This window comes from Zea mays, chromosome 1 (assembly GCF_902167145.1).
Source record: "Zea mays cultivar B73 chromosome 1, Zm-B73-REFERENCE-NAM-5.0, whole genome shotgun sequence".
NCBI classification, from domain to species: domain Eukaryota; kingdom Viridiplantae; phylum Streptophyta; class Magnoliopsida; order Poales; family Poaceae; genus Zea; species Zea mays.
Genome location: NC_050096.1, coordinates 175257976 through 175283293, shown reverse-complemented (window position 1 = coordinate 175283293; position 25318 = coordinate 175257976). Strand labels below are relative to the sequence as shown.

The 25318-nt window shown below is 40.9% G+C and overlaps 1 long non-coding RNA gene across 1 annotated transcript; it reads left to right on the top strand.

Moving 5' to 3' along the window:
- The first annotated feature begins 305 nt into the window (after nt 1–305).
- On the top strand, nt 306–4880 carry LOC103640582 (uncharacterized). The gene is made up of 11 exons (XR_002266772.2): nt 306–794; nt 938–1039; nt 1157–1321; nt 1418–1527; nt 1610–1704; nt 1816–1881; nt 1978–3098; nt 3495–3681; nt 3806–3927; nt 4127–4449; nt 4561–4880. It is a non-coding gene; the product is annotated as an uncharacterized lncRNA (long non-coding RNA).
- Nucleotides 4881–25318: the final 20438 nt, after the last annotated feature.

The window sequence follows — 25318 nt, the reverse complement described above, 5'->3', positions numbered from 1 at the left end:
AACCTAAAATACCCATGTGTCTTTTACCTAATGTTAAAAACATGCAGATGCTTTACGTCGACAACCTGCATCATGGATTTGACACAAGTCTCTTTTCGATCCCTCGATGTGCTTTCTTGGACTCGAAGACGATTCATGCGATAGCAAATAAGGATCTCAGGGGAGATGTTCCTCCTGGCACCACCGAGTTTGGACACCTCAGGGTAAGTTGCAACCATATTGTGTTTAACTGTTGCAAATGCTAATCCGCAAGAGTTGCAATTTGTTATTCATTTATCATTTTATCATTGTTTTTTTACTTTCAGCTGAGAAGTATCGCTGACACGTGCTACGACGTCCCCATTGGTGCTCTAGCAATATTATATGCTCCAGTACCAGCACCTGCCTCAGTAGCAGACCCTAACCCAACAGCAGCACCTAACCCAGGAGCAGCAGCATCTGCCCCAGTAGCAGCAGCACCCACTGCTACTGGCACATCCCATGATCCCGGCGGTCATGCTTCCTTCAATATCCAACCCCCAGTCTTTTACCAGTACCCTAGCTTCAGTTCTTCTTTTGGTCAAAGCATTATCGATTTAGTTGGAAGGAGTAGGAAGTCAGATGCGTTGAACATCTTGAAGGCTTTTGATGAAAGCACTAGTGAAGCCCAGTCGTACGCATAGAAGGCTGCCAAGTATTCAACAATATCCTGTGACCTTATGGCAAAAGCTCACCACGAGTGCTACATTGGCATTCAGAAGCTGATCGTCGACGCTCTCGCTGAGAAGCGAGCTGCCAAAGAGCGCATGAGGAAGGTGAACAATGACACTAGAGCAGGAGCAGATATTTTTTGTTGCATATAGCATAATATTATTGTTGCAAGCACCCACCATACAAGTTGCAATTTGCCCACACACATCAATCTGTGTTTTCAATTATTTTTAAAATTTGTATGCAGGATCAGGAACTACTTCAATTGCACCGGAGGACCAATCTGGAGGAGGTGATAGTGAAGAAATTATACGGAGCCCCGTTGCAATTGACACTAGAGCAGGAGCAGGTATTTTTTGTTGCATACAACATAATATTATTGTTGCAACCATCCACCATACAAGTTGCAATTTTGCCCATACACATCACTCTGTGCTTTCAATCACTTTTTTAAATTTGTATGCAGGATCAGGAACTACTTCAAATGCACCGGAAGACCAATCTGGAGGAGGTGATAGTGAAGAAATCCAGTTGGATCGCAGTGGCGGAGATCTTGATGACAGCAGAGATTTTATGAGAACCCCATCGTGTGGTCATGACATTGATCTACAAGAGGGAAATTTGAATAAAAGTAAGCCTACCTATGTCTTCCATGCTTAAAAAATGTTTTCTCTCATCTTGATTATTCCCATTATTTATTTATATTTTTTATTCTTCCCCCTGGCAGCACCTTCTGATTTACGTGGGGCATTCCGAAGTGTTGATGATATCTTGCAAATGATGGATTCCCAAGTGTTGACTGATTCCCCACAGCACTCTGCCAGCATTGATGGCGAGGTTAGTTTATTGTGTTTTTATTACCATCAACTCCTTTTTCTGATTAATATTATGCTTTTTTTCCCTTTTTCTACAATTCCAGTCCCCTCCCAATAGCCAGCAGACTCGTGCACCATGACTTACTGTTCGCAAGAGGAAGGCTTCCTCAAACCCCCTGGCAATGATCAACGGCCTGTGGTAAGCTCCTCTGATACCCAAGAGAAAGCAGACCCTAGTTGCAATCGGCACCCACCCACTGTAGTAATCATAGCCTCTACCAACTTGCAATTAATCATAGATTCTGAACAGGGAGCACCTGAGACAGAAGAGGAGCCTCTGAGCAGGGACACTAGGATGCAGCATCCTACTGCCCAGGTATGTTCATGCAATTCGTGTCCTTTTTTATAATATAAATGATTCACTTTCATAATACAAATATGTTAATTTGGCTATTCTACTCAACTGCACCAGGATCATATAATTTACGCAAGGAGGAGCGATAGGGCCATTCAAGTTGCCAACATACAGAAGGCAGAGGCTGGGAAGAAGAAGGCTGAGATCGAGATGAAGAATGCTAAGATGGAGAAGAAGAATGCTGAAGCTGAGGAGGCTGAGAAGAGAAAGGCTGAAGCCGAACAAGCTGATAAGAGGAAGGCATAAGAAGCTGAGATTAAGAGAAAGGCTACAACTGAAGAAGCTGAGAAGAAGAAGGCTGATGCTGAGAAGAAGAAGGCTGATAAGAAGAAGGCAGAAGAAGCTGAGAATAAGAGAAAGGCTGAGGCCGAAGAAGCTAAGATCAAGAGAAAGGCTGCAGCTGAAGAAGCTGAGAAGAAGAAGGCTGATGCCGAGAAGAAGAAGGCAGAAGAAGCTGAGAATAAGAGAAAGGCTGAGACCGAAGAAGCTGAGATTAAGAGAAAGGCTACAACTGAAGAAGCTGAGAAGAATAAGGCTGATGCCGAGAAGAAGAAGGCAGAAGAAGCTGAGAATAAGAGAAAGGCTAAGGCCGAAGAAGCTGAGATTAAGAGAAAGGCTGTAGCTGAAGAAGATGTGAAGAAGAAGGCTGATGCCGAGAAGAAGGTTGAAGCGGAGGAGAAAATGATACAGGTTGCAATCCAGAAACAGCTGAAGGACAACATCAAAGCTTTGAAAAAGCCGGTGCTCGCTGCCAAGGTAAAGAAGATGTTCCAGTTACAAATGTCAAAAGAATATGCTCAGTAGCGCCAACAGTACGAGGATAGGTTGAACATGCTTCGTCAGGAGGCCAAAGCTGAGATTGACAGTTTGGAGAAGAGCATTGATGGCCAGGCAGGATCCAGCTCATCATTTGATGATATCCAGTTCCCTGCGGAGTCCGATGATGATATCAACAATTTGACCCAATCAATCCGACTTTCTCAAGACGAAGTCTCAGTAGGCCATGCTGATTTCAGCGAGTTTCAAAGGATGATATTCAAGCGCCTAGGTGATAGAGTGCTGAAGAAGCCTAGGGAGTACATATCCCCGTTCAAGATCCCTCATAATCGACCTGAGATACCCCTAGCCAAGGCTGTTGCACTTAGGCGGAAGATCGCCTCTGATCCTGAGCTGAAAAGGTTTTTTTTGTTTTCCCAAGTTGCAACTGCTATTTACTTTTTATTTTGCAATTCGAACCAAGTTGCAATCATTTTTCTTGAACAGTTAGTTACTTATATATAGCAGCAACAATCTCACCTAATGCGTGGTTGCAATCACACCATACCAGAAGTTGCAATCATTTTTGTTTAACAGAATTTTCCAGAGTTATATAGTACTTGCAATCACAACACACCAGTTGCAATTATACCACACCAGCAGTTTGCAATCATATTTGTTTAACAGAATTTCTCAGAGTTATTCAGTACTTTGCAATCACACTAGACCAGCAGTTGCAATCACAACACACCAGCAATTACACATCCTCCTGTTCTTCTCACTAATCCATCCGTTTTTTCTTTTTTTTGTTGCTGCAGGAGAATTTTGTTGGAGTTTGGCCTTCTTGTTGGACTCACTGGCGAGGAAATTTTAACCTCTTTTTCTAATGACACCCTTGGTGAGTCAGGAATCATAGACTTTTTCGTGCACTGCATGCGACATGATGATATTGTGCACAAGTTCGATTCTTGTGGATACAGAGTGTTTCTGACCACTGGTTTTTATGTAAGTTTCTTCTCCAAAACCATGTATTTTTTTGTATACTGTCTTGCTTTTATGTGTTTAAACTAATTTAATCATTTATCATTTCTCTTTTTTCTTTATTCTCCAAACTGGAAAACACATACAGTTCAATGTCTCAACGTGTGAAGCAGTACTCAACGCTGATAAATCTGAGACACAAGACTTCATACATGTATGGAATCATCTGATGTCTGAGTGCGAAAACTATGATTTGTCAAGACCAAATTGGTTAGCAGACCTTTTCCCCAACCCACTCTGTTTTTCGAACCCACTTTTTCATACCTACAATTTTAACTTTCCATCATCAGCAGTTGCAATCACCAGTACACATACTTTGCAACTGTCTATACTTTTTTCTTGCAACTTCTTTTTTCATATATGTTTTCCATTTTTTCGTAATTAGTTTTCTACTCCTTGCTTGCACCAGGTTGTTGTCCCTATCAAAGATGATGCTCACTATTTTGTATATTGCTTCAATTTTATCCATAAGCGTATTGATGTGCTGGACTCGAACGACTACTTCCTGAATTGTTCTAATCAGGAAGAACGGCACAAGGCCGTCTTTGCCAAAATCCCAATCATCGATGCAGCCTTCCAGAAAGTTTCCAACCTCAAGTTACCCAGAGTTAGCAAGGGGAGGCAGCCTTTTATTGATGTGCCAAAGCAAATAGGTCAAAGCGATTGTATTTTTTTGTATGGAAGTACATGGAATATTACGACGAGGACAAAATGACCAAGGAAATCAATCCGGTGAGCCATGCTGTCAACTGATTTTCTATCTATTTTGGTGCTTTTTTGCGTGTTTTCTATGTGTGCATCATAATATAGTCACTGACCATTATGTTTTTAATGCCATTGCAGTTCAAGGACCCGATATACAGATGTGAGTTGTTGCATTACCAGATCTTCCACCCTATGAACCAAGCTGAAATTCCTGGATCGCTGGATAAGTTTAGAATTGGTGGTCATCCAGTGCCAATTGAATGGGATAGTAGTCAGTCGAACAATTAGATTCATGCAAAAACAATCAGTTGTGTTATGCAGTAGCCAGAAACTTTTAATGTTGTGTTTTGGTTCTGTATACCAGTATTGTTGGAAGCACACTCCAGTAATGTTGTTTAGGTTGCAACCAGCGCACTGGTTCCATTTGCAACTGGTCTATTCATCTAGTTGTTATCGTACTCTAAACTGTAGTTTCCAATATTGTTTGAAAAATCCCAGTCATTGCAGTTGCAACCAGTGTATGTTTTAGAGTTCCAACTGGATTATAATCGTAGTTGCAAATAGTGTATGGTTTGCAGTTGCAACCAGTGTATATGTTGGTGTTCTGTACCCACCGGCGAGGTGGAGCCCTCCCAAGTGAGGCAGGAGCCACCAGGACGAGGCGGGGCCCGCTCACAGTTGCAACCAGCGTATATGTTATAGTTGCAACTGAAATTGTAATCGTAGTTGCAACTGACCATCACCACTCTCCTTTTATTTCTATGTGTGTAACCAGCATGATGGCAAACTTTGCAAACCTGTATATGAGTAGTAGCAACTGTTATATGATAATAAAACACGATAGATTTTAATTATATGTCTAGACGTAAACAGATAACACAGATTCATCTATTATCCAGTGTATACATACAGTTGCAACCAGCGCAACTACGATGTTGCAATTGGTTGGTCATGTGTGTCCAGTGTTTTCAGAATAATCACATAGTCATTATTGAGTTTAACTTACACAGAGTTATAAAATAAGATAAAATTGAAATATTACATTGGAGATTCAGTCAGATTCATAGTCATTCAGAATCACTTTCTTCCTGGAAATTAACATGGCAAGTTGTCGCCCTCCTAATTTTTGCAATCACCGCGTGTGCTGCTGACTCCTCCACGACCATAGTGCACCCAGATTGCTGTGTCTCATCCCCCTCACTCTGCGCCTCGTCTTGATTTCCATCTAGTCCTTTTTATTGTTGGGCGACCTCTTTTTCTTGGAGTCCAACCTACAGTTTTAGCACTTCTCTTTTTGTCCTTGTTCTCGGCCGCTCTGCTTCTATTTGGGTTCTGAGGGCATGTTGTGCTATAGTGCTCCCTAACATGGCAGGTTTGGCACTCTCTTATGCCCTGACCCCCACTGTATGTGCTATATGGATTAGCAGGTTCCACACTATTTTTAGCACATTTAGCCCCACTGACAGACTTCCTACCCTTCATGCGCGACACTGGCGGTTCAGTCAATGTTAGATCAGCGAGGAAGTTTGCAGAACCTGGATTGAGGCCCGATTCTAGTGGTGGTGTAGGACTAGTGGGCATCACAACAGGTTCCATATTGTTTTCAGAACTTTGTTGTGTTGGTGCAATGGGACCAATATTCCGCCGTCCATCTGCATCTTGTTGCAACTCAGTATTTGTTGCTTCATCCAGACCAATCTCCGCTGTTCGTAGAAGCTCAATCCCAGGAGTTATCATGTCGATGTGCCTGATAGTTTCAGTGTATGCTCTATCAGATTTGATTCCCGCTCTTCCCAGGCGCATTAACTTTGGCAGCAGTTTCGACAACCTCGACTACTCTGTCTCATTCTGACCACCAACACTCACATCGTGCCGGTCCCACGGAACCACAGATCTTGCATTACGTGTATATCGCTCCAGAATGTACTTTTCAGGTATGTTTTGGACTTGGAGGTGGGTGAATGCCTTTATTATGTGCATGCAGAACATACCTGCATTTTTTTTTGTAATTTGAACGTAAATATGCAGGAACATCAATGTGTAATTTTTTTAATGTAACGAGGTTGCAATTCATCTCACCTGTATGCTCCCACTGCATGCATTCACATTTATACACGCCTGCTGCTTTGTCAGTCACCACCTTGAATGCGTGTTGTGCCCAACAAAATGTCCCATCGCCTTTCTCATGTTTCACCAAATAACCGCATTCCACTCCCGGATCAGGCTCTATCACAAAAGCCGTGTTGTTAATATATTCCCTCTTGTATTCATTGTACACAGCCCTGGTGTACACCCTGCTGAGTTGCTCATCAAATCGTGATTTGCAGGCCCTGACAACTTCAGTCTGCACCAAGACCAGCAGTTGCGATCATTGTTTTGTTTAACAGATTTTTGAACATAGTTATATAGAAGTTGCAATCACACCAGACCAGCAGTTGCAATTACACCAGACAGCAGTTGCAATCATTGTTTGTTTAACAGATTTTTGGACATAGTTATATAGAAGTTGCAATCACACCAGACCAGCAGTTGCAATTACACCAGACCAGCAGTTGCAATCATATTTTTAACAAAATTTCCCAGAGTTATTCAGTACTTGCAATCACATCAGAGCAACTCAGCAGTTGCATCCACACCACACCAACAGTTGCAATTACAACACACTAGCAGTTGCAATCATTTTGTTTACATTTTTTAAAAGATATTTGGGTAGAATTATACAAAAGTTGCAATCACACCTAATGCGGGGTTGCAATCACACCACACCAGCAGTTGGAATCATTTTTGTTTAACATGTTTTTTACAATCAGACAAAAAAATGCAGGGGGTGGGCAAATACTTGTGAGTAGTGTGACTCCCCAGCATCCATGTGGTCTATGTGCTGAATCGAGTCAAGCACCCTCTTTGCAAATATATGCAGGCTTGTCACATTGTTAACATAACCATCTTTCAAAACCCTATTTTGGCTCTCAGATCTCTGGGTGGAAGTCATTCGCCCACAATACATGCCTTTGAAATATGTTGCTATCCATCTCTTCCTTTTCTGCCACAATGCAACAATTGCAGGGTGTTCTCTTATGCCACATTCATCCACCAGCTTATTCCACTCCACCTCAAACTGTGTGGGCCCCAGAGGATAGTTTATCAGGGACTGCAACTTCTCCTTTAGATTTTTATCCTTGTGCAATTTGTACAGCTCCTCGAGCTTGTAATCCCATGTCCTGGTTATGTGCCATCGGCAATTTCGGTGTTGTGTCTTGTTAAACACAATCCTTATCACTTCCTTCATCGCTGCATCTTCATCTGTGTGTCAAAAATAAAAATCAGCAAAAAAACCCCAATGGGTTTGCAACCAAGCAGTATAAAATGTTGCAATCATCTTCAAAGATACAGTTGCAACAACACAGCAATAATTATGTGACAAGCATTTTTTTGCAGCCAAAGCATAAGTGTTTTTGCCCAAATCATACCTGTAAGAATCACAAAAGGCTGCTGACCACCCATGCAACTTTTAAAGGTCTCAAAAAGCCACCTGAATGTGTCAATTGTTTCATCCCGAAGAAGTGCTTGGCCAAAGGACACATTCTTCAAATTATTGCCGCAACCCACAAACATGGCCAACGGCATATGCTTGCTGTTAGTCTTGTGTGTTGTGTCAAATGTGACTACATCCCCAAAATCCTTGTATTCTGCACGCTGACTTGCATGACACCAAAAAATGCTCCGAAGCACCTTTGTTTTTGGGTCAAAATCCACATCCCAGTAAAAGTATTCATTGTGTTCTTTGCACTCCCTGAAAAATTGGAACAGTTTATCCATGTCCCCATCCCTCTCCTCCCTTGCTTGCTCAGCTTTCCTGTACCATAAAAGAAAAAACAAGTAAATCTGTTGGTCTCAATATATCGCACAAAGATATGATGTCAATGTTTTTTTATGACCTACTTGTTTTGGACATCTTTTTCTGTGAACGACCAGTTTTGACGGCCTCCAAATAATTCTGACATTACATTCATTGCTGCCTGTGTTGGCACACCACTCCTTGACATGATTGCAAACAGGTCATCCAACGTTGCCTCCCTCTGCTTATGAGCATGCATATATCTCACCAACCTTGGCGAGGGCTCAAGCTTGTGATTGTGTGCTTCCTCAACATGATGAAAATACCAAATATTGCGCTTCTTGTCCTCATTCACCTTCACATAAGCAGGGCAACCAATTCTCATCGATGTCTTATTTGTCATAGGCTCCTCATTCTCTTGACCTGGCTTCAGAAACCCCTCACGGTTCAAACCCAGTGTCTGGTTTCTTTACTAGTCCACTTTGTCCTGGCACTAAAACCAGCCAACTTTGCATAATCAAGATAAAATAGGTAGGCTTCTTCCCTTGTATCAAATGTTTGCCGCACCTTGGGGACAAACACATCAAGTATGTTTGCATCCTGCAGAACAACACACAATCATGAGTTTGCAATTAGAGGATACTCATAGTTGCAATCAACAAGCAACAAACGTTGCAACTGGAGCAACAACACACCATGCAATGGTAATCAAGGAGTAAAAACAGAGACTCAAGTTTGCAATTAGAGGATACCCCTAGTTGCAATCAACAAGCAACAAACGTTGCAACTGGAGCAACAACAGAGACTCAAGTTTGCAATTAGCGGATACCCCTAGTTGCAATCAACAAGCAACAAACATTGCAACTGGAGTAACAACACACCCTACAATGGTAATCAAGGAGTAAAAACAGAGACTCAAGTTTGCAATTAGAGGATACCCTAGCTGCAATCAACAAGCAACAAACGTCACAACAGAAAATCAACAAACCACGCAGTTGCAATCATTAGTTGCAACCAATATTGAACAAACGCCGGTGGAGCAACAATTTTTGCTTCTTTTTTTTCTTACTGGATGGAACAACTGGGCTGCATCAGGAGTGACCAGCGATCCAGGTGGAATTGAAGGCGGTGGCGTGAGCAACGTCTTGTGATGCAAGGGATCACCTGATCCGCCGCGTACACCCGCTCCCGCTGTCGCAATCGGAGACAGCAATATCGGATCAGCCCCTCCAGCCACAACAATCTCCAAGGATTTAGGGGAGGAGCATCGAGGTGATTCAAGGTGCGGCAGCGACGATGGGGCCATGGATCTAGGGTTAGAGGATCGGAGGAAGGAGGAGTCGGTGGGTCAGGGAGGCACGACGGCGGGGGATAGGGAGGCGCGCTGATAGAGAGGCGCGCGGCGGCGCGGGGATAGGGAGGCGCTCGACGGTGGCGGGGGAGAGGGTGGCGCGGGGACAAGGAGGCACACGATGGCGGCGGGGGGCAGGGAGGCGCGCGTACAGGAGGGCCGAGAGCGTGCTCTTATGGGGAGGCGTGCTCGGGGTGTTAGGTGCTCTGGTCGGACAGGGAGTCTTGGGGTCTGTGCATCCACAAACTAAAATACACATGGGTGCATTTTAGTGCCACAGTATATAATATATATATAGAAGCCTGTACCGTGAATATTTTTCGTGCCATTTAGTTGTTTGTGTTGTGATTGCTGTCTTAGCCTTCTTCTCTTTGCGAGTTCGATTGATTTCTAAGTTTCGGCATTTGTCGTAACCATCATCCAAATGGCTGAGGACAAGAAGATTGCAGACCCCACAATTGCTGGGTTTTACAAAGCAATGGAAAAGACCAACATGAAAAAGATCACCAACGAGATGCTAGCTGGGTTGTCTAGGGATTCCAGCGATATTGACAGTTTTGATGTGGAAAGTGGAAATGAAGATGCCGAAGATCGACCGTGGAGGCTGAGCCATGTTGTTTTTGGGAAGTCAATTGTTAGACAAGGGAAAATCGAAACGATGAAGGACAAATATTTTCATGATATTTCTATAGTGAGGGCCGGGGGAGAAAGCACAGTTCCTCTTCCCGAAGCTGATGAGGTGGTAGTCTTTAAAAGCTTCATGAAAGCTGGGCTCCGCTTCCCACTGCACAAGATGTTGGTTGAAGTTCTGAAGACGTTCGAAATATATCTTCATCAACTTACCCTCGAAGCCTTTATTAAAGTGGGGGGTTTTATATGGGCTATGAGGAGTCAAGGCCTAGACCGAATGCTAGGTGTTTCTGCAATATTCATGAGTTATCCTACTAAACAAAGGCAACCGAAAAGGAACAATACCATACCAACTTCGGGTGTTACAACTTCATGCCCCGCTCTGATGCAAATTATCCCGTGCCAATATTTAGAAAGAAGTGGCCGGGCTCTTGGATGAAGCAATGGTTCTACGTAAAGAATGATCTGAATTAGAGGGAGGATGTGAGGGGCATCATTCAACGTCCCATATGGTCACGTTTCGGCATTAGAAGAGCATCAATTGCAATTGGGAATGAGGTGCTAGTGTGTCTATTGGCTTTCAATATCGTATGTACTTACATCGGTACTAGGGATTTGGTACAAGAACACATTACTTTCAAAGTATGGCCTCTTGCGAATGAATGGGAAATACCGAAGGAAACTGCTACTGGCTCCAGCCAAGGTGGCTTGGTTTATCTTACGTACACCTTCCGGTATAGAAGCCAATTTGATGAGCCAAATGATGATTGGCTAGATGCTATAGAGGCGACCAGTAATGAGCTGTTGGGAGCCTACTTGAAAGCAGAGGACGAGGCCATGACTATTGCCTTTGGCGCTCGAGGGAAAAGAAGACTAAACAAAGTTTTTGATGTAATTGGGTTTGTTTATCCCGATTACTATTTTCCTGCTCGGAGGCAAGGAGGAAAAAGGAAAATTGCTACTTCGACCTCTTCTAAGAAAAAGGATAATTGAGTTTTTGGCTTCGTATTTGGTACTTTTTGTTATAGTGAACTATTTTTGTGGTAATTCTTACTGTTATTGTCTGTTCGTTCTTCTGCTTGGCATGGTCTAATCCTTAGTCAGGCTCTGAAAGCTCAAAAAGATGCAAAGGATGAAAGCTGCCAGATAGCACTTGGAGACCTTCGATCGGAGGTTATAAATTTGAGGAATGAAGCCCTTGAAAAAGATAAGATCTTGCTTTCTTTGGTTGAAAGGCTAAAATCTAGCGAAGCTAAGTTATCTACTCAAGCAGAGCTACATAGATCTAAGATTCAAGAATTAGAGAAGAAGCTAAGCGAAGCAACTGAAAATTTTAATGTGGAGCTGACAAAACGTGAAATATCTGATATTAAACGATTAAGGGTATAGAAAAATGTTGAAGAGCTTCGTGAAGCTAAAGAAAAATGCTACGATGTAGCTATAGAATGCGCCAAGAATTTGAAGGATAGCTTTTCTAAAATTGGTGCATTTTCCTCAGAGCAGAACTTCATCTGCGGTGACACCGATGGAGTTATCCAGCGGATTGACGGTGAAGTCGAAGCCTTGAAGAGATTCTTAGTGACAGGGGATTTTTGTGCCTTTGTCGGTGCCCGTGGGGCCGTACAGTCCTGAAAAAGTCGGTTGCGAACATGCCAAGGCTGTAGTTTAGCCAGGATTTCCACTCTCAGCCAATGATATCAGGAATCCTTCGTCTGAAGCCATTGCACTAGGTGGAAAGTTTTATTCCGAAGTATGGCTGAAGGGTGGTCGAGATATAAGTGACAAAGCTATTAGAAAAAGGAGAAAGAAACCCATGATGCCTTGGAGGAGGCTAGAAGAACTGAAGGAGCTGCTGAACGTGCTAGACTTATAGGTAGATTTATCATGACCTAGATTCGTAAATTATTTTAGCTTCGAACTAATCAAGTACTTGTATTTTGTGCGGCTGAGCTCTCTTCCCCTTCAGAGCCATACAATCCTGAAGTTGATCCTTCTCTGAAGGGGCACTAGACATAATTAGGATAGCAAACGAAGCTATTGATGAAGCTGTCCAAAGGCTTTTAGACGAAGCTGCAGAGAAGGTTTTGAAAGATGACTAGAGCTTGTCTCTTTGGGAGCTTAAAATCTTTGTATATGTTTTCATTTTTTTGTAAGAAACTACTATTGATTATTTGCATGCTTTTTAATGTAATATATTTCTTTGTGATGCGTGAAATCTTCGTACGTACCATTTTTGAGCTATAGGCAAAAAACACCTTCCCTTCTTTTCATGCTTCATAAAGAAATCCCCCTTCTTTGTCGAGGCAGTATTGAATATCTTACCATGGCTGTTGTATAGTAATACTGTTGACGAAGGTACCATCCATGTACAAAAACATCTCTGCCAAAGGCATGTCTTCTGTTATTGGTACATTCTTTCGTGATTCCTTGCCGAAGGTATACTTGACCTCATGGTTTGGCCAGTATATTTGAAGGAGCAATTTTCCTTCTTTTCCACTACTTCTATCAATACAAAATAATGTATGATGCGATGTTATGCAATATGATATGATGGTATGATGCAAATAATGTTTATGCACGAATCATCAAAGAAAAACCAAGACTCTGCATGCCCTTAGGAATGACATTGGAGAAGGATCATCAAAGGCAAAGTTACCATGATGAAAGTCATCATACCACTTGAAAGGGAAATAGGGTTAACCATTTCCTATAATTAATTTTGGTGGTTGACGACCAACACAAACACATGGACTAACTAGTTTGTCTATAATTTATATATTACAGGTGCATAAGGTTCAATATAAACCAAGAAAGAAATCAAGTTAGGGACACAATTTAATTGGAGGAAAAGGACTTGAGTGTGCTGAGTTTTGGTGCACCAGACACTGTCCGGTGCATCAGGGCCGTACAACTCCGAACTAGCCACTCTCGGAAATTCCAGGGCAGCCTCCGCTATAATTCACCGGACTGTTCAGTGTGCCACCGGACTGTCCGGTGAGCCAGCGGAGCAACGACTCTCTACGCAACGGTCGACTCTGCAAAAGCAACAGTGCCGCGACAGAGTCAGAAGCACAGAAGTTAGAGGGCACCAGACTGTCCGGTGTGGCACCGAACTATCTGGTGCAGCTAGAAGACAAACGTCCCCAACGGTCAACTACTTCGAACCCTAACGGTTGCGCTGACGTGGCGCGCACCGGACAGTGCACGGTGACTGTCCGGTGGCGCACCGGACTGTCCGGTGCGCCCATCGCCACCAGAATTCAGCCAACGGCTAGAAGTGGTTGGGAGGCTATAAATACCCCCCAACCACCTCATTCACTCCCATCCAAGCATTTTCTGAGTTCTCATTCATTGTAAGAGCAAAATCCAACACTCCAAGACTCAATCAAAGCAATCAATCCACTCAAAGCCCCAAAATCAACTCTAGTGCATTAGGGCTTGTGAGAGGATCACTTGTGTTCTTTTGTTGCTCTTGTCGCTTGGTTTGGCCTTTTTGAAAGTCGCCTAGAGGGGGGTGAATAGGCAAAACCTGAAAAATTATAACTTTAAACACAGACTTTATCCCTTGATTAGTGGTTAGAACAAGATGCACAATTATCGGAGTGTAAAACTAAGTCCTTTGCTTGCAAAGAGTGTTGTTTTCAAAGAATGCAGAATTGACAAATCAATACAACTAATAAGTTTATGGAGAATGAAGCAAGTGGGCTTAGATAAGAAGAGCAATAACACAAGTTCTTTCTTGCAAGGCGATGCTTCTCTAAACGAGAATTTAACTTGAAGCAACACAAAATAATGTTAGCAAGGAATAGTGCAAGAGAGCTTAGAGAGGAAGAAAACAAACAAATCACAAGCAATAAACACAAGAGACACGGGTGATTTGTTTCACCGAGGTTCGGTTCACCAAGAACCTAATCCCCGTTGAGGAGTCCACTAAGGACTAGTCTTTTTCAACCCTTTCCCTCTATCCACCGATCACCAAGACCGGCGAGTGCTTCATCTTCTTTGTCAATAATAGACCGAAGTCTCCGCAAGGCCAACCACAAAGATAAGGGGTTCTTGCTAGCTTTACAATGAATGGGAGTCAAAACTCCACGCTCAAATGATCACAAGATGTAGCACACCCTTTCTCTCAATGAATCTCACAAGGCACTATTGCTAAACTCACATGAGTAGCTCTCTTTTGCTTGATCTCTCTTTTGTGGCACTTGTATTGCTTATGGTGGCCTAAATCTTGTGTATGAGATAGATTAATGAATGGAGGTGGTTGGGAGGGCTTGGATATGTCAATTATATGACTTGGAATGTTGCTTGGGCTCCCACACCTTGAAATGGCCGGTTGGGGTGGTATTTATAGCCAACAACCATCTTGTAGCCGTTGGGGAAGGCTGCTGGTGATGGGCGCACCGGACACTGTCCGGTGTGCCGCCACGTTAGCCAACCGTTATGGTTAGGAGCTGGTCGACCGTTGGAGGCTTTGTCTTCATGCGGCACCAGACAGTCCGGTGCCGCATCGGATAGGTACTGTTCACTGTCCGGTGCGCCTCTGACTCTGCGCTCTGACTCTACCGCGCACTGTTCCTCGCGTCAGGTACTTTTGCAGTCGACCGTTGCGTTAAGTAGCCGTTGCTCCACAGGCTCACCGGACAGTCCGGTGAATTATAGCGGAGTGCGCTTGAAGAAACCCGAGAGTGGCTCGTTGGACTCTGTACGGTCCTGGTGCACCGGACACTGTCTGGTGGCACACCGGACAGTCCGGTGCGCCATACCAGAGCACACTCGGTTTCTTTGCTCCTTTGAATTTGATCCTAACTTCAATATTTTATTGGTTTGTGTTGAACCTTTATGCACCTGTAGAATATATAATCTAGAGCAAACTAGTTAGTACAATTATTTGTGTTGGGCATTCAACCACCAAAATTATTTATAGGAAAAGGTTAAACCCTATTTCCCTTTCAATCTCCCCCTTTTTGGTGATTGATGCCAACACAAACCAAAGCAAATATATAAGTGCAGAATTGAACTAGTTTGCATAATGTAAGTGCATAGGTTACTTGAAATTAAACCAATTAATGATTTCACTAGATATGCATGGATTGCTTTCTTTTATTTAACATTTTGGACCATGCTTGCACCACTTGTTTTGTTTTTGCAAATTCTTTTTGAAAATCTTTTCAAGATCCTTTTGCAAATAGTCAAAGATATATGAATAGATTGCACGAAGCATTTTTCAAGATTTGAAATTTCTCCCCCTGTTTCAAATGCTTTTCCTTTGACTAAACAAAACCCCCCTTAATGAAATTCTCCTCTTAGTTTTCAAGAGGGTTTTAATAGATACCAATTGGAAGTATATTTAGAAGATAGTTTTGAAAATATACCAATTGAAAGTAAACATACCAATTTGAAATCTATCAATTAAAAATTTTCGAAAGGTGGTGGTGCGGTCCTTTTGCTTTGGGCTAATACTTTCCCCCCTTTGGCATTAATCGCCAAAAACGAAGACTTTGTGAGCCCTTTTATCTTTTCTCCCCCATGGATAAAAGAAATATAAGTGAATGATTATACCAATTGGAGAGATGGCGGAATACCGTCAAAGGGTAAATAATACCAATGGAGTTGAGTGAAAGCGTTGTCTTTGCCGAATACTCCATTTCCCTTTCAATCTAAGACTAATACAAGAAATACTCATGGAAGCACATTAGTCTTTAGCCTTGGCACAAGAAGAATAAGAAATATGTATATGTACCAAATGAAAGAGATATGATCAAAAGATATGTCAATTAAGCTTTATCATAGTTCTATATAATATAGATTGTTCCCCCTAAATATGTGCCTTGAGAGGATTACATATTTTGGCCTTAAATGCCAAATGCACATAATGAGGTTAATGAGAACATATCTATATCATAGACAATGTGAAGTGCATTGTGTCATAATATAAGTGTGATGCTCGTGACAAACTATGCACTAATGAAAGCATGTTATAGATATTTGATGCATTTACCCTTGAGGTTTCAAAGAGACTTAAGGAACTTCCACCTTTGAGACAAAGGTAGCCTATCCTCGTTACAAGGTTAAGCTTTAAGCTCTTTGACAAGAAAATCACTTAATCCAGTTTTAACAAAAAATGCATCAATGCAGGAATGAAATTTTTGAGTGGTTAAACTAGGTGTGAAGCAGGTATATGCATAGACATGCTTTCTCTTCCTTTTATAAAAGATATGCAAAGAATGTATATAAGAGGAAGATTTAGGTACATGTATAAATGATAGGAAGTAGTTTACCCTTTTGTACCTTTACATAAAGACACTCTCTTCATTGTGCTTTGTCCTTAGTCTTGGTTACTTAAGACCTATATTCAAGACAATGTATGGAAATATTTTGCACAAGAGAGAGTTCTACAACAAGTGATCCTTTTCTAAGTCATTTTGTCATATATCAAGTAGATCACAAATTGCATAAATTTATTCTGATTTCTCCTTTTGACTTAGTGCATATCAAGAGAGACATTAATTGATAGTATATGAGGCACTAAGCAACATAAGTGTCAATTGAAGTTATTCAATGATCAAACGAACAACAGATGCGATCAAAAGAACAACATATGCATTATCAAATAAGCTTAAAATAGGAGAATCCAGTAAATATGCTACTTTAATAATGAAAGCTACAATCCTTGATAAAAGTGATATTACTTCACCAAATTGGATTGATTTGAGGTAGCATTTTTTCATGAGAAACTTATTCTCATACTTGAGACTCTATGGGATCACTAAGAGAAAATGTTAGTCTCAAAATGATCAAGATATAGAAATGGGGCTCCCCCTAAGGATATGCATCAAGAATTTGAATGACTTGGTTAGATGCATTTTTCTTTTAAAGAAAATAGGGAATACATTGAACATCTAGATCAAGGCATGTAATATTTGCAATAATCACTTTATGCCTGGTACTTCAAAAAAAAGTTTAGAATACTTACAACCACACCATTTAATAATTTGTAGATCTTACTGTCTAAGTAGGTGTTGTTGTTCTTGATGTCTTCCTTTTCATTTGAGTGTCCTCCCTTTGTAGTTGTCTTTTTTTCTTTTCAAACTTAAAAATACTCAAAAAGGATATTAGCGGTACAAGGGAGCATATGATGAATGATGAATTCTTTAGATAAGAGATATAAACAATTCGTCATCCACAAGTCACACAGACATGAAGTAACATCCTTAATATTAGTGCACATCATTGAAAAGAGGAATATGCACCTTTTAACTTTTCTAATCAATCATAGGAAGTTTACTTCTTCATATTGGATTTATTAACATAGCTTAGAAGCATATTAATATGAGAACAGATATAGCAAAGGCATGAATTAGATTTTAATGGACTAGTGCATTTATGAAAACAAGATTGAATGTACTTCTAGCTGAATTTAGTCTAATAAGGAATCTATTCTTCTCATAGGTGGAATATGATAATTTAGAACAAATACCAATTGATGGGAACTATTGTTGATTAAGAAGATGAGTTCCCATACCTTTGCTTTTACCTTTCTTCTTTTAGGTGAAGAGCAACCCTTGAGGCTTGTGTCTTTTAACAAATTGAACATGCGCTTACTCTCTTGTAGATTTTCATAAATATGCTCAAGAGATATGTCATTAGTAACACAAGCACTAGTTTCCCTTTTTGTAATCTTTTTGAGAAGGAATGAAAAGTAGATTACTAAAGCATGGAAACTTCATATCATGAACTAGATTATCATGTTATGCTCAGTTTTAACTTATAAAACAAGCATAGCCAATTTCTTAAGATTATGGGAACAAATCTAATTCATAACATGGAGAGCGATGAATGTAGAAGAATCATATCCAATTTAAGCAAGAGGAAATACATCATAAATCATTGGATTGATTTTTCTTTTCATGTTAGATTACGTATTTCCATAGAGAAACTTATTCTCTATATGTGAGACTACTTAGGTCAAAAGCATTAGTCTCACGATTCTAGTCATAAATAGATATTCCCTTTATAAGTGTCCTAAGGATTTGAATTCCCTATATGACACTTTATTCTTTTAAGAACTTGGAATATGTGTCTATGTCTAGACCATGGCAATAATGGGATAATTAGTGTAAAACATGCCATATAGTACTTACAATAATTTAAAGCATGTAGATTGCCATATTGAAATGATGAAAATTCAATCTACCATATGAGAGGAACTTTCTCCAAAGAACGGTGACATAATTTGATAATATTCTTAAGTGTTTCCTTTTTCTATGTGACTACACAAGACACAAGAGAAATGGTAATTGAAGATATTTGCACTTAAAGACATAAGTGTTGCCATCCTTTGGCTTTTCTCCAAGTTGTAGGCTTTGGTTTTTCCACACAGGATAATGCTTTAATTCCTGCAACTTTAATATCATGCTCGAGATGATATGAGTAGATATAATAACTCAAAATAACTTTGGGTCAATCTTAGAGATATAGATCATTGTAAGATTGATAGCTTGAGTTAATATGAATTGAATTGATCCTCTCAAGCACATCCAAAGCTTCATATCATCTCCTTTCCCTGCAAAGCTTGTCATGCATATTTTGGTCCCCATCTCTTGATGGGTCCATCAAAGTTAGTCAACAAAGATCTAGGAACCCAGATGTCCTTTGTGCTAGAACTTGATAAACTCATTACCTTTCTAGCACAAACTGCAATTTTGGATTGCCTAGTTACATATGAATCAATTGACAACTTGGGGGCAGGATAGTTACTAATAGGACAATCCTTACATTGATGTCCTTTCTTTCGACATATGTAGCAAAGGCGATCTTCATGTCTTGAAGATTTCTTCTTTCCTTGTTTCTTGCTTGCTACATGGTTAGTGCATATTTTCTTTTCTAAAACTATGCCTTTTTGTTTTACATAGGGACATGACTTAACTAAATGTCCCTTCTTAGAGCATCTAAAACAATGTTTATCATCCTTATTAATAATCAAGCCATTCTCTTTAATATAGGGACATGACCTAATCAAGTGCCCATTTTCAAGGCATTCACTACACTTCTTAATTTTCTTAATGTGAAATGTGGCTTGATCATTACCTTGGATGTTACCTTGCATGGAGGCATGGTTGAGGCTTTTGGTAGAGGTATTGATTTTTGCTTATTTTGTTCCTTCCTCTTGACAATCCTCAAATCCTTGACTTTTTCTTCAAGGGATTTTGTGCATGCCATGGTTGTTCCCGTCTCAATCTTTTCACCATGTAATCATGGTTATCTTGAGAAGGTTGGGTAGTGCACTTTCCTTTTAGTTGTGTCAAGTTCGTTCTTAGCCTCTCATTTTCTTCCTTGAGCTTTTGACATGTATCATCTTTTGTTCCTGGAAATTCTAGCTTAAAGGAGGAATTACTTGTTGACGAGCAACAAGCATTAGCACATGGTAATATAGTTTCAATTTGAATACATGTGCATGAGTGAGGTTGTTGGGATTTTAAGTTTTCTATCACAACCTCATGAGCAATGTTTAACATGATATGATCATCCATAAGATTTTATGAGAGCATAGAAGCATACCATGTTTTTCTTGAAAGGCTAGATTTTCAATTTTTAGCCTTTCTACTTGGTCCTTAAGCAAGGCATTCCTATTTACTAATTGAGCGACACAAAATAAGGAGTTATCTTGCTCAATTGAAATAGATTCATACCTTTGGACCAAATCAACATGAGAGCACTTTAGCTCCTCATGTTCTTTAGTCAACTCTTCAAAGCATTGCATTTTTATGGTGAGAATATCTTCTAGCATGTGAAGAGCTTTGCTTTGCTCTCTCGCTCTTTTTAGAAGTTTGAGCATGACCACCTTATCTTCTTGGCTTAGATGAGCGTAGAGTTGTATAAAGCTTCTTTCATCCTCCTCATCCTCATTTGTGCTTCCACTATTATTTTCATTAGCCACATAACATATGTGGGAATCGAAATGGGAAGACAAACCTTTTGGGGAGGTGGATTCATCGTTTGGTCTCCAACGTTCATTTTCTTCTTCCTTCAAAGGGTTAGTTTCACAAGGACTAAAGAAAGTAGAAGCATCATATGAACTAATACGTTTGGACTCATTAAATTTACTTTTAATTCTAGTCCAAATACCATGCACATCAGGAATATGTTCATTATAATTCATTATGAAGGCATGATAATCTTCTTTGCTAAGAGAATTACTTAAGATGTCATAAGCAAGATAGTTTAAGCGTATACATCTTTGATCTTCCTCGGAAGCATTTACCTTATCATAATTAGAGGGTGTAATACTCTTGTCTAAAATTTGTTCTAATCGTGAGTCTATGGTTCTAAAAGCATTTACTACACTAGTAGACCATGAAGCATAATTAGAACAATCGGAAAGTAATATCTCAAGAGTTACCTCCTTGTTTTCCTTTGGAGTTGTTTTCTTGTTCTTTTGGGATCTTCTTCGAGCCATCACTTCGAGTGGTTAGACTTAATATGAAGTGCCTAGCTTTGATACCAATAGAAAGTCGCCTAGAGGGGGGGGGGGGGGGTGAATAGGCGAAACCTGAAAATTATAACTTTAAACCCAGACTTGATCCCTTGATTAGTGGTTAGAACAAGATGCACAATTATCGGAGTGTAAAACTAAGTCCTTTGCTTGCAAAGAGTGTTGTTTTCAAAGAATGCGGAATTGACAAATCAATACAACTAATAAGTTTATGGAGAATGAAGCAAGAGGGCTTAGATAAGAAGAGCAATAACACAAGTTCTTTCTTGCAAGGCGTTGCTTCTCTAAATGAGAATTTAACTTGAAGCATCACAAAATAATGTTAGCATGGAATAGTGCAAGAGAGCTTAGAGAGGAAGAAAACAAACAAATCACAAGCAATAAACACAAGAGACACATGTGATTTGTTTTACCAAGGTTCGGTTCACCAAGAACCTAATCCCCGTTGAGGAGTCCACTAAGGACGAGTCTTTTTCAACCCTTTCCCTCTCTCCACCGATCACCAAGACCGGCTAGTGCTTCTTCTTCTTTGTCAACAAAAGACCGAAGTCTCCGCAAGGCCAACCACAAAGATAAGGGGCTCTTGCTAGCTTTACAATGAATGGGAGTCAAAACTCCATGCTCAAATGATCACAAGATGTAGCACACCCTTTCTCTCAATGAATCTCACAAGGCACTATTGCTAAACTCACACGACTAGCTCTCTTTTGCTTGATCTCTCTTTTGTGGCACTTGTATTGCTTGTGGTGGCCTAAATCTTGTGTATGAGATAGATCAATGAATGGAGGTGGTTGGGAGGGCTTGGATATGTCAACTATATGACTTGGAATGTTGCTTGGGCTCCCACACCTTGAAATGGCCAGTTGGGGTGGTATTTATAGCCAACAACCATCTTGTAGCCGTTGGGGAAGGCTGCTGGCGATGGGCGCACTGGACAGTCTAGTGCGCCACCGGACATTGTCCGGTGTGCCGCCACGTCAGCCAACCGTTAGGGTTAGGAGCTGGTCGACCATTGGAGGTTTTGTCTTCATGCGGCACCGGATATGTACTGTTAACTGTTCGGTGCGCCTCTGACTCTGCGCTCTGACTCTGCCGCGCACTGTTCCTAGCGTCACGTACTTTTGCAGTCGACCATTGCGCGAAGTAGCTGTTGCTCCGTAGGCTCACCGGACAGTTTGGTGAATTATAGTGGAGTGCGCCTGAAGAAACCCGAGAGTGGCTCGTTGGACTCTGTACGGTCCTGGTGCACCGGACACTGTCCGGTGGCACACTGGACAGTCCGGTGCACCAGACCAGAGCACACTCGGTTTCTTTGCTCCTTTGAATTTGATCCTAACTTCAATCTTTTATTGGCTTGTGTTGAACCTTTATGCACCTATAGAATATATAATCTAGAGCAAACTAGTTAGTCCAATTATTTGTGTTGGGCATTCAACCACCAAAATTATTTATAGGAAAAGGTTAAACCCTATTTCCCTTTGACTTTTTATTTTCCCTTCTATTTCTCAAGTGACTTGTAATTGAAGCAAGATACACCTAAGTGTGTGGTGATCCTTGCGGGGTCTAAGTGACCCGAGAGATTAAGGAAAAGGCTCACTCGGTCTAAGTAGCCGTTTGAGAGAGGGAAAGGGTTGAAATAGACCCAGTCTTTGTGACCTCCTCAACGGGGACTAGGTTCTTTGGAACTGAACCTCGGTAAAACAAATCATCATGTTCACTCGCCTTGATTCTTGTTTGATTTGTTTTACCCTCTCTAACGTCTCCTTGCTAGTATGAATTTGAGTTGGCTCCCATACGTCATCTGCAATCCTTGAGCAACTCCTAGCAACAGAGATATTCTTTTGGACTTGAATTTAATTCTAATGGTAACCCCCAACCTTAGTGTGTAGTTAAGTTTATAAATTTCATGGTTCGCCTATTCACCCCCCTCTAGGCAACTTTCAATTGGTATTAGAGCCAGTGCTTCATTATGAGCCTAACCAACTCGAAGTGATGTCTGGAGATCACGCCAAGAGGGAGATCATGACCGGCAAAAGGCCACAAGCTCGGGGAGGACTCTCTCAAGGGAGTCTAGCAACAAACACAAGGAGGAATCCTCTTCCTCCATCAAGTCGCATCGGAGAGGTGACAATAAGAAGAAGATGAAGAAGGTGGTCTACTACGAGACCGACTCTTCGTCACCCTCCACATCAAGCTCCGAGTCGTCCACTACTTCTAAGCGCCATGAGCGAAAAAAGTATAGAAAGATGCCCCTATGCTATCCCCGTATTTCAAAGTGCGCTCCATTACTTTTTGTTCCCTTAGGAAAACCACCATATTTTGATGGTGAGGATTATTGTATGTGGAGTGATAAAATGAGACATCATCTAACCTCACTCCACGAAAGCATATGGGACATCGTTGAATTTGGAGTGCAGGTACCAAAGGTGCGGGACAAAGACTACGACTCGGATGAGGCCACCCAAATTAGGCACTTTAACTCCCAAGCCATGTCTATACTTGTCACACCCGGTTTTGGAAGGTAAACCGAATGCGAACCATGTACATGCCAGGATCAGAACTCACGTACACAGCGCTTACATAGTTGGACATCATCACACAATGCTCGAATTAAATAGCGGAAAGGTACTTAGTTACATCAAGATGTCTGAGACATCCATAGAGTCTAATACATAGTCATAGGGTTCAACAATAATATCAAAGTGCGGAGTAACGAAACGTAGAATGTAAGCCTACACAGGCAGCTAACTGGGAGTTTGCCACTAAGATAAACTAGAACTCATTGTATTCCTGGAACTCCTCGAAGTCATCCATGTTGCCAACTTCACCTCCTAAGCACTGAGAATAGTGGGGACAACCTGGGGTGGGGTGGTTTGTAAAGCAAGGGTGAGTACACTTCAATGTACTCAGCAAATGTCCCGTTTAGCTAAAGTGGACTAGCTATATGTGGAGTTTAAAGGTTAAGCAGTTGCTTTTAGTTGGTCAGGTTTTATTACTACAAGTAGAGCCAAGTTTTAGTAATAACCCAGTTATTACCCAGAGGCACTCCCTCCAAGAGGAAATACCAGAGATCAGGATTATAATCACCATTGTTAATCATCATCATAAAAGTAACCATTGTTCTTCTAATCGAAGAGGATCCCAAGGCTGCTCATAACCGTGAGCACGGCTAATATACCAGTTTCTAACACTCTGCAGAGGTTGCACACTTTACCCACAAGCCGTGATTCCCATTCTGCCCGGGGTTCTAGCCTCCCCATTGATCACTACCAAGGTGACCTAGCAGGGTCTCACTATGTAGCCTTTACAAAGATTTCCCAAAGGTCATAGCCGCCTGTTAGGTTTCTCCAGTTTGATAAACACAGTACATCTCCCCAAAGGAAGGGTGACTAACAAAACCAAATCAAAGAACTTCTGCAACCAACCTCGGCAGAGCAAGTACTGTGCCCAGACCCCATTGACGGCCCTACGATGAAGCCAACTACTCCTCTAGTTCCTCTAATTAATCAGCTAAGGGCGTCCCTATCCACCCTAGTTACACTGTTATCCTGGGTTGTCACTCCCCAAACAGGTCCTTACGGAGAGGTACTCAGGAAAGAGCCTTAGCCCCCTAAAGTAATCACAAGGACCCCATCGGGATAACATCATCGTATCATAAAAAATCACATCATGTTCATTGATTAAGTTTAAGCAATAGCATAAGCTAACCATGATTAACCCAAAAAGGTAAACAAGGGTAAGGGAAATACAAACTAGTCAATCCTTAGGTTTCAATAAAGTAATGCGGGACAGTGAATTATAAAGTAAAGTAGGACATGATAGGTCTGAGGACACTTGCCTTCACCAGGTTGTTGCTCAGAGGGATCTTCAGCAACACACTCAGGAACCACGAGCTGCTCGTTGTCTAAGTAAAGCGAGCATACATTCAATACATTTGGAAGGTAAAAATGAACATCACATCACACATGTACAAATATTGGCACACAACTCAAGAAGGTACAGTATTAAGTACATAGGAATGAGGTCAAGTTGTAAAAATGGACTAATCCTAATTGGGGAATTGATTACTTTCTAAATGTTTGGAACATAGCTCAAAAAGGTTAAGTAGTGATTAAAACAAATGAAAGCTAGAATTATAAGATAAACTACTCTCATTTAGAAATTTGATTATCTTTTAAGTATTATCCATAATTACAATCCTAATTCAATTTATGTCATTAAGGCCTAGAGGTTAAGTCAAAAATAAATCCAAGTAATGCATAACACTAATCTCACAAGATTGAATATACTTTATTCCTAGGGTTCTCCTTTTATTTATTTCATTAAATAAATAAATCAACATATACTTTAATTCTATATTCTAAGTGTAAATATTAAAGTGTACAAATTATAGTTGGTCATATTTTATTTGAACAGAGAATAATTTGGTGAACATTTTGCAATTTGAACCACTAAATTTGGAGTTCATATGCAAAAGATATGAAATAAACAAGTTTTGAAGTTTGAAATATGAAATTAGGGCTAAATCTGTGATTAAATAAAAGTCCAGGGGTCTAACTAAAACAAAACCAGGGACCTATGC